The sequence below is a fragment of the Seriola dumerili genome, unplaced genomic scaffold, assembly GCF_002260705.1.
Source record: "Seriola dumerili isolate Sdu_G_001 unplaced genomic scaffold, Sdu_1.0 BDQW01000149.1, whole genome shotgun sequence".
Taxonomy (NCBI): domain Eukaryota; kingdom Metazoa; phylum Chordata; class Actinopteri; order Carangiformes; family Carangidae; genus Seriola; species Seriola dumerili.
Genome location: NW_019174404.1, coordinates 10498379 through 10511120, shown reverse-complemented (window position 1 = coordinate 10511120; position 12742 = coordinate 10498379).

Below are 12742 nucleotides of genomic sequence, written 5' to 3'. Positions count from 1 at the left end.
TAGACTGTCATTGTCAGTTGCTCAGTCATTACAAATGGTGTTGCATTCTTTACAGTGAAGGCTAATGGTGTTCTGACCTACAGGGGAGGAATGCCAACTCTCACCACAGCTGCACACTAAGGCCAAGAGCCAGAGTGGACTGTGGGAGCAAAGGTCACCCGTGATGTGACTTGATCCTACACAATCAATGAACACAGGGTCCTGGCCTTTGGCAACCGCACTCTTAATGGGGCAGAGCAAACTGGACAAATGGCAAAGAGAAAGAGGATGATGGTATAAACAGCATAAGAATGACACATTTGCTTTTGGAGAAGAAGAGTAATAGTGTAAAAGGAAAATGAACACTATCAAAATGAAGGAATTAACATTAACATCCTCATGCAGCAAAGCGTGATAATGTCACACAGGGGCATAAGAACACACACACAACTGAATGGGTGTTTGACAGGCAACGTTTTCTCCACACAGGAAACAACAAATGCTGAACTTACAGTGCTTGTTAATTTTAAAGCATGTAAAATAAAACATTTTCTGTCTCTCATTAATTAGTATTTACTGTATTTCTTCCACAGGAGGCATTACTCAGAGCAAGTCACTCCACTGATGACAAACACACCAGCTAAACAGATAATGAGCAATTTTTGGTAAGTGTCTGGAACTGTTAGGTCATTAGGACTCAGGGTTGTGTGCGCGAACCATTTTAATTGCAACCCCTGGACACAGGCATGAGCTCTGTAAATAACTCAGCCACTTCGTTAATGTGTTCATCATTATCCCATTGCATCATCTGGATGGAAATAGCATTTTTGGTTTTGTTTTAACCCGAAGGAGCTATGTAAATAACAATTTATCAGAGTGAACCAACTACTGAAATATTTTTTACTAGTAAAAACTTAAGTGCCAGCGGACCCATAAATTTTTGGTTTCCAAACGGCTGAGAATCAGGGGTGTCTGGGTGGGTGGGTGGGTAGGTGGGGGTGTAAACGCCCATAAATGTGGAGTCACCTCCACAATGAGCAACAGAGAGGGAGAGCCTTTGCATTGGTCCATTTCACACTTCATAAAGCAGCGACATATTTATTCCATGCATTCATACTGATATGTCGCTTCAACCAGGTAACGGGCTATACAACTTGAAATGATTCATTTGCTCAGTCATTTTACCCACTTAGTTCTGGGCTGTGAGTGCAAGTTTCAGAATGCTGCATTGTGCGATGCTGTTTTTTACCTGATGTTTTTATCTCACTGCAGGGAATGAGCGGGGAATTACCTCGTGCCCATAACTGCATGCTTTAAAAAACCCAAAAATACACACTGCTTAAAAAGAGGCAGTAAAGTGCGCTGTGAAACGGCATGGTAAATATCCCACCTCTGGTAGGGCAATTTACTAAACCTTGTAATACACAGAAAAAAGGAGCATATAAACAGCTTTCTTTTTTTTTTTTACCAAATTAGTCAACAACATTTTTATATAACATTTTACAATAAAGACATACAAACTTAATCAGGAATATAATTAGTTCCTTTGAGAGACATGCAGAGTTGAGGTCAAAAGGGTAAAGCCTCAGGTAAATGCGAGGCAGTGTGAGTACACAGTCCTGCCTCTTATTCCTGTCTGATTTAAGAGAATCCATAGGGGGCCTGTGGTTAACACAGCAGGGACATGAACCTTCAGGAGTGGGAGAATGAGGGGCTGGTGTTGTACTTATGCTTCATATAATGACCAACAAGCCCCCCCCCCCCCCTTCTTCTTCAATCCCCACATACCACCTCCCACTCCACCACTCCTGCTTCAATTCTATAGGTTTGACCGCTGAGACCCTCATTCAACCTGCGTATATGAGAAACCCTTTCTTTTCCCTCCACTCTCTCCCTTCTCCAGTTCAGCACTCCCTCACTCCGATGAGAGGCAGGTCCTTTTCAGACGACTGGCCCAGCTCCCGCTGTTTTATGGGAAGTATTGTGATCCCACAAGCTCTCTCAGGGGGGATCAGCACTTACGAGGGCCGATAGAGCCGCTGATTTGATTTTCTCTTCTTTCACAGCCTTTCTCGAGTTTTCATCAAAACTTCTTGGCCCACTCGCCATGGGAAGCCTCGGCGCAAATGTGATTCTCTGTGTCTGTGAAACAGACATCATCTGTGACAGTGGAGACATTGATGAGGACAGGGAGACTAGAGAGAATAGGGGGTTGAACTTCACATCAACCCAGCCACATGAAAGCGGTGGAACTCTAAATATTCAGCAATGCTTCAAACACTTCTTCCAATATTTAAGAGCCATTCCTTCCCGACAGACCGCCATCTTCATTTTACCGAGCAGCATGAATCAAGAGTGTTGCCCTTGCAAGGGTTCAGTCATTTTAAAGGGGCATTAAATAATCTATGACCTTAATCGATCTCTTTTAGTATCCAAAGAATCACAGATCTGTGGCAGAGTTTACAGTGTCCTCTCATTATCACAAATAAACAGCGATGGGGAGCACTGAAGTTAGAGCACAACTTTCTTATGGTAGTTTAACTTTTAAAAACTTTGGTTATGTTATCCATCAAATACTTATGTAGCAAGTCCAACATTTGTTCAAATGAGGTGCACACGTTTATATTTTTTATTGTGACAGTTGTTCTGTGATTTTTCTCCAACAAAAATGTCGGTCGATCGAAAGTCAATCTTCTCTAAGACACATCTATTACTTGGAGTAGTATCACTGCTATAGTACAGAATACATAAACATATATGTGTGCTTTTGTCCTTTTTCATCTTTATCAGCTGTAAAATGTAAAAACATTTTAAATGATGGCACCTAACAAGCTACAAACTATGTCACTGACCAATGAAACACTGTTTGTGTCCGGTTTAATTTGTTTTTTAATTTTTAATTAAAAAAAAAAAAAAAAAAAGTCACATTAATGTTGACTTTTCAAAGAAAATCATGTCCGTATGTTTTTGTTACTGGTGACCAGTTTTACAGTAACAGCCTCTGTACTACAGTGTAGGCTGCCTAATTGGAAAGTTCATTCACTAGCATATACGCATGAGTGGCCTAAGGGAGTATCTGGACGCCAATTATTGCTGACTAGATGCTGCGTGCATAGTCGACTCCTGAGTTGCAGTGGATACACTTCTCAGTTTTCACAGCTCTACGCTCAGTGGTGCAGCTCTGCACTCATTACACTACACATTAAAAACATGCAAGCTGGTTTTCTTTGAACAATACGTGTACACATTTTGAAAATATGTTGCTCCATCAAGCTCTCGCTCTTTTCTTTTCCATTTTATTGGTCCTCATTTATGCTTTAATGTCACCCCAGCTTGCACTGGTTAGATGCAGCAGTTGTACATCACAGGATCTGTTCAGCAACAGATTAGAGTCGGTCCAAAGCATCCGGTTTGAGTTTTCTCTGAGACTTGAAAGCCACTGCTTGCTAACACTTAGTTAATGGCTTTCATAGTTTTATCGCTGGATTCTTGTCATTTGTTCTTGACTTTGAGGAATGTTCTGGAAAATGAGCAGTTTATAGGTACGGTAATCAACTGTGCTACTTCACTGATAAACAACATCACTACTAAAAAAAAAAAAAAAGCTACTGGACTCAGGATATATCAACAGGGTTTGCTAACCATGCTGCTGCTGCTGCTGCTGCTGCTGCTTGTGGTACTTCCGCAAATGAAACCTGGTTTGGTGGATGTGGGAAAGCTTTCCTCCAGAGATTACAACAGGAAGTTAAGTTTTAAAGCCACAGCAATTACTGACTGATTAGTCAAGAGCGAATGACAGTGTTAACTTTTCACCATACCGTTGCTCTGCTGCAGTGAATCACTCCTCGGTGCACCTTCACAGGATGCAGTTTGTCTTTTTTTTAGGACCATTGCTTGACAATGCCGCTGAGTGAAGCGGCACAGACTTGTTGCATTGTGCTTTGATATCCTTGTGGATAACAGCAGAATAAAACAGTTATTGTAAACCGATAGTGAGGGCTTATGCGGGGAAATCCCATTGGCATGGCTGGCATTTACTGGTAAACCAAAACACAAAGCCAATAATCTCTGTGTCATTAAGAGTGATTTTCCTCCACTCAACCTAATGTGATGACAGAGATAAAACCATGTCAGGCTCACTGTACATGGGAGACTGAGGGGCGCTATTAGCTAGACAAATGATGACAATGCTAACATGAACTGGCCCTAAGTTGCATGTGCTAATGGTAACAGTGAGAGCAACAAGTTTGGTTAGCCTCCCTCAACATGTGTGATATATTAATGAGGATAGTATCGTTAAAGAATTCCTCTTTAACTGAGAATTTTTAATGCTTTTACAAAGCTGAATTTTAAACAGTTAAGTATGAAATCAAATCTGAAGAATACTTGACAACACAAAGGTTTTGCCCTCGCTATATTTTCTTTTTAGGGAAATTTTATGGGGTCATCTAAATCATCGTGTAAGTCCATAATGATGTGTTGGTTATGGCACCTAACACCGGAGAGAAAGGGCTCTTAGACAGCACTTTTCACAAAGATAGCTTTTAACACAGCAATCAGTGGTTTGCTACATGGAGGGGTGCCGCGCAGGTCATGCATTCATTTTAGAAACAAGCGGAAAGTTGTCACACTTACCAGAGAGAGAAGCCCTCGCGTAATTACCACACTGGCAGATAACCCCTGCAATCTCCCCAGATACTGAGACTTCCGCTGCACCTCACACAGGCTTGAACAATTGTCTCCAGTCCTTTGAGGGCCTTGTTAAACATGTTTGTTTTGGTTTTGACAGGTTTCTGTCACAGACAGACAGAGACAGTGAACTCCAAAGGCCAACTATCTTCCCAGTTGTTCCGCAGTTTGTTTAGTTAGTCGGTGTCTTTCAGGAGCTTAATAGCTTCCTCTACTTTCTAATGCCTACATTTGAAGCTCAGAGCCAGCGTGTCTGTACAAACAAGGCTAAATCTCTCTCCAAGGATATCACACGTCTGTGTTTAAGAAAAACTACATTTTTTCGCCCCCTGCGTGTCTTTGTTGTACTGTATGTTAGAGTGTATCTTAATAATGCCGGAATGAGCCGCTGAAATCCCGTGGTGCAACAGTCGCTTAATGTTTCATAAATGTCATTTGGAAGTAATTCAGTAAGCACCCTCATGAAAAAGAGATGAAATACAGATTGCCATTGGGTATATTAACACCTGTCACATCAGACGGATATCATATTGCATTGCAGTAGTTACGCAGCTTTCTATTATTTTCTCGACTCCCAAAACATCACCTTGCCCTCTCAATCTACCAATGTAATTACCTCATCAAATAAACTATCAACAAAGCCCCTAAAATAGGATTTGTGGAAGTGGGTGGGGGGGTGGGGGGTGGGGGGCAAAAAAAAAAAAAAAAAAGAGAAACATATCATCACACCCAACATATGTGGGACGTGTGACGTTTAGAAGTCAGGGGAGCAAAGCCTTGAGGGCATACAATCAATATTACATTTTCCATTGCCACCTTCATAGCTATTGTAAATGGCTTGTGTCAAAAATAATAACAGGTTGTATCAGGAACCTTGGGTTTGCAATTTCACTCTCAGTGCTTGGAGGCCCCGTCTGCTCTCCCTCCCTTTACCCCAGCACCACTGGGTGTTAATGACGCCGTGGCGGCAGACACTTCTCACACCACGCCTGACTTTTCTTTTCCTTCTGCCCATTCTTTATCTCTTTACTCTTGACAGCTCCGAGAACTGTAGGGAAAATGTGTATGTGTAAGAAAACGCTTGGTACCAGAGATGATTAGCCCTTTGTGCATGTTTCGGTGTTGTTATCGGGGCTGGAGAGATTAAATCTCTTCTCACTTCTGTTGTCATAGTACTCTAGGCAGCAATAAGCAAGATGAGATGCAGTAATATGCACACTAGAGGGACAGACTCCTCTTCACTGGAATCAGAGCTACTTTAAGTTCTTTAAGAGAGAGAGAGAGAGAGAAAGAGAGAGAGAGAGAGAGAGAGAGAGAGAGAGAGAGAGAGAAAGGTACTTAACTGAGTTTTTTTTTAAGATGAGTTGATTGCTTTATCTCATCCAACCATTATCTCAGGTGTAGACTGCTCAGTCCTCTACACATACGAACACACACACACACACACACACACACACGCTCCAAGATACTACAATCTGCTGAGGTCCCCAAAATCCTCAACAGGGAGAACTCGAGACACATGTAGCCCTTAACCCCGATTTAAAAGCCAACATTATTTTAGATGCATCCTCTGTTTTCTTGTTTTCTTGTCTTCCTGTAACAAATTTCCATTTTAATTCCTGGAGCTACAAGATTACATGAAAGAAAATGTCCGGTTCAGAGCGTTTCCCCTGATAGCAGCCAGACAACACGAAGCTCAGCTCAGCAAATCCCAGCATGATAGAATATTCTCAACAATATGCATAGCTGAGGTGAGGTGTGACACGGAAATGATATTGTCAAAGAAAAATGTTTAGATGAGACAAACAATGTGATCAAGTTTCAAGTCATTCTTAATCACATGCACACCCTCCAACAGGCCTCTAGATCCAACAGTGATCATCTGTACTGCAGAGGCTCGAGTCAGCACTGTGTGATCCTTTCCAAAACAGTAGATTGTCACACTTTTCACAAACGTCCCCTGTGATACGATGGTGTCCAACGCCTGCTATGTGATAAATGAGTTTCAGCAAAGAGTGCTATTGAGGTGTGCAAAAACCAAAAGTAATATAGTTTGACAGGATGATGCTGAAGCCAATCATCACGTCGACAGACAAGAGCCTGGCAGCTCTGGCTTCTCTGTGTGCAGTGTTTTTTTTTTTCCTGCAGACTTCCAGAGAGACTCTTTTATACTCATGTCTCTGTCAGTGCAGGGCTTTTAAATTGTTCTCCCTTATCTGAAGAGGAATCTGCAGGAAGTCACAGAATCCCAGCTTATCTTGGCTAATTGTGGAGGTGTTTATGTGTGTGTGTGTGTGTGTGTGTGTGTGTGTGAATGTGTGTGTGTGTGTGTGTGTGTGTGTGTGTGTGTGTGTGTGTGTGTGTGTGTGCGCGCGCACGCGTGCGTGTGCGTGTGTGTAGCAAAAGGGGGACTTGAGAAGGTGCCAAATGCTGCAGGATGCAGCAGGATGGATCACGTCAGGACAAGAGAGGCAGAAGCACCGGCAGGACTGACAGACACAACACCAACATCTGACGGAAACAAACAATGCAAGCGCACGCACAGCAACGTCCATACAGAAAGTGACGGAAACACCCAGGGCATTGGTGACGTTTAATCCATCCATCACATTTGAGCCAAAAGGCGCATGTCGAGGATGCCCAGACCTTGTGTGAGCACTGTTTGGGAGGTAAATGTAAACACTGAGTTGATTAGTGACCTGAAATTATTTCAATAAAAGTACAGGATGTAACTTTCAACATGAAAAGATAGAAGACAGAATTTGATAATCACATTTCAAATGATTCTTTGCCACTTTTTTTTTTTTTTTTTTTTTTTTTTAATTTAGCAAAAGCCTCTCCTCACTCTTTTGAGGCAATAAACAAAACTGTCCAATAACCTTGCACCAGAGGGATGTGCAGCATCCAGTTGTGTAACATGAGAGATGGCTCCAAAGGGTGTCTTAAGGAGGTGATAAAAAGGTCTGTGACCTTCCCCAAATGAAAGCTCCCTCCTGATTTGTGAGCCACAGCCACGGAGAGTGTTGTTCGAGGGAGAGAGAGTGGGTGGTCTGTCACTGGGTTCATGCACCTTTCTCTCTACAAACAGCCCGAATTTACATCTTTTTAATGGCCGCTGTGTCCACTGGCTGTTGTAAATCAAAAGAGGGGTTTTAACCTCTAGGAGCCAGCAGGGGTTAATGCTGAGGGCAACGGCCACTGCTGTTTTGGCCTAGGACCGAGCAAATGGACGCCCTTGAAGACAGCATGCTTCAGACTGTTAGAGGGCACGTATGGTGTTTGTGTCACTTTTTCCTTACAGTATCACATCAATGAAAAAAAAGAAAAGAAGAGCACGTAAAACAGGACATATGAAAACAGAATAATTTACACAAACCTTCCACGCATCATATAGCACATGACTTGTGAAATAATGAATATTTGCTGGGTACCGCCCGACGAACAAAGCCATGAATGAAATCCAGGAAACAATTGTGCTTGTTTTACCCTTTCCTCTTCATATTCATACACACCACTTTCCCCACTGGCATTTTCCTCTGCTATCATAAAGGGCATTCACACATAGTGCGATCTCCCGGGCACGAGTGAGCAATCAGTGTAAGAGCAACACACCTGGCAAGGCTTAGCGCTTCTCTGAAAGGCCATCGGCGCGCCAGGAGAATTGGCTTTCGTCATAATTGAGATCCGGGGCAGATTATTCTCATTTGATTGTCTAATGACCATCTGAATGAGATCCCTACCATAATAAGAGTCCTATTTGACCAGGCGCTGCAGGATACCCAAGTGTCAGTCAGACGCTTCCCTTCTGTCTGTGTATTGTTAGAATTGTAAATGTGGCATGAATAGAGCACAACACAATCACAAGACTGTTAAGTATCGGAGTTAATCATGGATAAAATAATCCTTACGTTTTGTAATCGGAGCACTGGAGTAAAATCAGATTTTAAATAAATATATAAAATGAAAAAGTATAGACTTTTCCTATGTTACATCTGCTGGAAATCCTAACTCAGGACCAACACCACAGACACTGTAAAATGAGGGGAAATTGTGATTGATTAGAATTGTCCAAGTGGCAGTTTTTGACCTGTCAAACCATAATTCCCATTTGTCATTGCTTCATCAATGTTGATGGGGCTATTTCCAAACCAATTCTCTGAGCAGGAGAAACATGTGCTTGACCTTATGCAACAATATAAAACACTGCCTTTCCCAGTACCATGATTCTCCATCCACATGTAGTGGAGCTCGAATGAAGTTATCGATTATGCTCCCGCAAATATGGCGAGGTAAGGGAATGACACCGCACTTAGAGATCATTGCGCAAATGTACCCTAAATCACAAAAATGGAGGAGGGGTAGTTACTGGCATGGACATCGCTCTTTGCGAGGGTGAGTACTCGTGCATTCACTCAGTGTTTAATCAATGGATAAAACTGTCTATCCATTCAAGTATTGATGTTTCCTATGACAACTGCTTATCCACGTAGAGCAGGGAGACACCAGAGGCCTTTCAATCATCGGCCAGCTGAAGGGAGCACAGAGGAGGAAGAGGGTGGGGTGAGACGCGTGAATCTCTAATACTGGATTCATGCCGCATGCTCAATTATTCCACACTGCCACAATGCAAGTTAAAGCAGAAGAGGAGTCAATCACTGTACACGGAGCACAGGTTCTAGCACTGTGTGAGAGCTCAACTCGGTCATTCCTTCACAATGGCAGTTAATCAATATGGATCCACTCTCTTTTGATCTGCTGCCTCTGACCAACAACAATCACTAACAGCAGTATAATTGCAATGACCATAATGGTGCCCATTCTTATCATCCCCGCGCCAGAGGAGGAGGAGGAGGAGGAGGAAGGATGAGAGATAGCATTTGGCCTGTGGACCATCTCTATCACTCTCTCGTGAACTCTCCCATGCGGACGTATGCGCACACACTTCTGCATCATCACGCTCTGCGGTATTGCAGTGCAGACGGTCGGCCCAGTCACCTTATTAACGTCATGTTTGGACACATATCGACCTCACTGCAGTGACGATCAATCTGTGGTAAGGAAAGACAATAATGCAGAGTTCATCCCCGCATTGTCTAATGTCTCTAAGGCACTTAACATGTGTCTTATACTTGTAGGAAACAATAATCATTTCACACTGCTATGTCAGATAACACTAAACGATTGAATTAGCATCAATTAAATAATGCATTTGTTGTTAACTATCAGGTAAACTATTTAGGAGATTTTGCCCACGGCAGCATGTAATAAGCACAGAATGATTACAGACTTAGACGTATTGAATGCTAAAAGGAGTCCTATGTGATGATGACAGCATCAGTGCCTTCTAATAGGACCAGGATCACTTAGCGTTTGATGACCAATATGGCTTCTTAATCTCTTTGACGCCGTGAACCTATGACAGATCTATGAGATGATGGACCAGACTGGTAACATAATGAAGGCGTCCTTCTTCTCACTCAGCATCTCTCATATTAATATTTTCATCCTGTAATAACTAAAAGCCATTTCATTACTCATTAATCAGTATCTGAAGCCGCCGCTTTCCAGTACACATAGAAATATGATCCCACAATTTCACAGGAAGAGCGATGTATAATGACCCCGCAGCTGGCGGGGTAATAAAACACAGTATGCGTGCTGTCTGTCAAGAAACCTTACCTAGGCGTACCAAAACAACAGACGGGCTAAAGTGATATACTAGACTCATTTGAAAGAGTGAGACACAGACGTTGCATCGCCGTTGTGTTTTCTTCCAGGCCTCTGTGACAATCAATACTTAAAACAACGGCGAGAAAATATGTGGAATCAGCATCTACGAAGTAAAAGAGCGACAAAAATTGATTTGCAGATGGTTCGTTCCAAGCATTCGAGGGAACAGTGCGCAAATGTTGCCAGTCAGATCACTCGTCAAATCCATATCAAGCTGTGGGCTTATGAGTTTTGGTGTTTATTAAAGTGAATGGCAGGTAAATAGGATAGGTCAGCATAAAAACAACGCCACCTGAAAATGTAGAGACATTGAATGTGATTTATGCGTATGGTCATCTGTGTCAGAAGTTGTGTGTGTGTGTGTGTGTGTGTGTGTTTGCTTTGTGTGTTTAAATCAATGGTCATCCCCTGATACAAGATGGCCTCATAAATCATTGTTTGTTGATCACTTGTCAGGAGGCAGGGGCCTTATGGCGTTCTCTTAATTATTCCAGCTCACAGCCCCACTGGATGAATCAGGACAGGAATGCCAAAGCAAATCAAGGCAGTGGACTTTACAGAAATATGGCCATAAAGGTGCTTTAGTTTGGATGGATGAGGTGGGGGGTGGGGATGGGAAATGCAGGAACAGTGGGGAGGGCAGGGAAGGGGGGTGGGGCTGTGTGTGTGTGTGTGGGTGGGTGGTAGGGCTGGGCAGGTTGGATTCTAGGGTGCACTGAAGTGAGAAATCTAGTGTATGAGATATCAGTCACGCAATTCCACTGTGCTAGGGGACTCTGTCATGACAGGAACAAGCCGGCTGCCTGATTGAAATAGGACAAAAACAACTAAATCTCTTATTGTGACCATTCAATCACTTTGATGCCTTGTATCTCTCTTTTAAACACAATTCGAACACATCTTTGTTGCCACTCGCCGTCAACTCCTCACTGGTATCACCTCCGTGGACAACAAGTCTCCACAATCCGTTTGGCTCTCACAGACTAATAATCCATGACTTTGAGACCTGATGTAGATGGCTAACATTTTCTTTTTCTTTCTTTCTTTTTTTTGTTGTTGCTTTTTCTTGTCTTTGGATGGTTAAGCGTAAACATGGGAAATGTAAAATCCAATCATTTTTGAGTGAGGAACAGTGTAATGACAAATCCTGTCAAACGGTAGGGCTAAGTGGTCGGGGTATAGTGTTGGCTTTCAGTGTCATTAACTTTTCAGCAGTAAGCAGGTTGCTGTCGCCACTGACCAAATTGCTTTAAATGCACAGCAATTACACGGTTGAGGTAGAGTATAGTTTCTGTAGTAAGACCTAATGGGATTATTAGTGAGTTTTTTTGGTGAAGAGGGAACTTGCAGCTCGCAGCAGTAATAGTGGAAGTGGGATTATGTGTTTCAGTGATATACTGTACCAGCCAGCTGGTCCTCATGTTAATTACTGGATTACCCTTTCTAATTAAGAAATCTGTAAATGCGAGTTTTAATAATTCATCAAATCACAGTGGCACAATTTCTTGTATTACTCTCTCCTCTCCCCTTTATACCCAATTTGATTTTTTTTTTTTTTTACCCCGGTGGCTCCCGTATGAAACCATGAAGGGAGTAACACCTTGTTATTCAGAGTTAAAATGTGTTAGCTTGAGGCTTTAACATGGCCTTAGCATGTTTAAATCATGCTGAGCATATCACACAGGCCGTGCAGGCTGTTCCCTTTGGTATATAGTTGCTGCATAATGTGTGGTTTTGAAAATCAATGAGCAGTCCTCTTTTGATCACAGTGGTGTCCCTCGTCTCATAACTCCGTAAGAATAGTGTGTGACCGCCCTGCCCCAGAGGTGAGCCATGCACAGACATAACATGCAGGCAGTAGAGCTGCAAGCCTGGGACTTGTGTGTGCAAGCAGTGACGTAGTATTTTGACCAAGAGTGTGGTGTGAATGATTACATAAAGATTGAACCTGTATTCAACATGTTTTATACATGTGTATGAGAGGGATATCAGTTACACACATTTACCCCAAAGAGATGCCCAGTACAACAGGACCTTCTCTTGTTGGCCACTGAAATGTGGTACAAATCTGACTTCAAGTCAAATTCAAAGAAATTAATTTGCAATACAGTTAAAAAATACACACATCCAAACAAGCATATAACTAAAATGAATATAATTACAGAAGTAAAAAGTACAATATTTGCTTCTTAAATCTCAAATGGAGTAGAAATATAAAAAAAAATAACATGGAAATACTCGAGTAAAGTACAAGTACCTCAAAACTGTACCACAGTGCAGTACCTGAGTAAATGTACATAGCTTCTTTTCTCCACTGCCATACAAGCCCATTCACATCACAGTA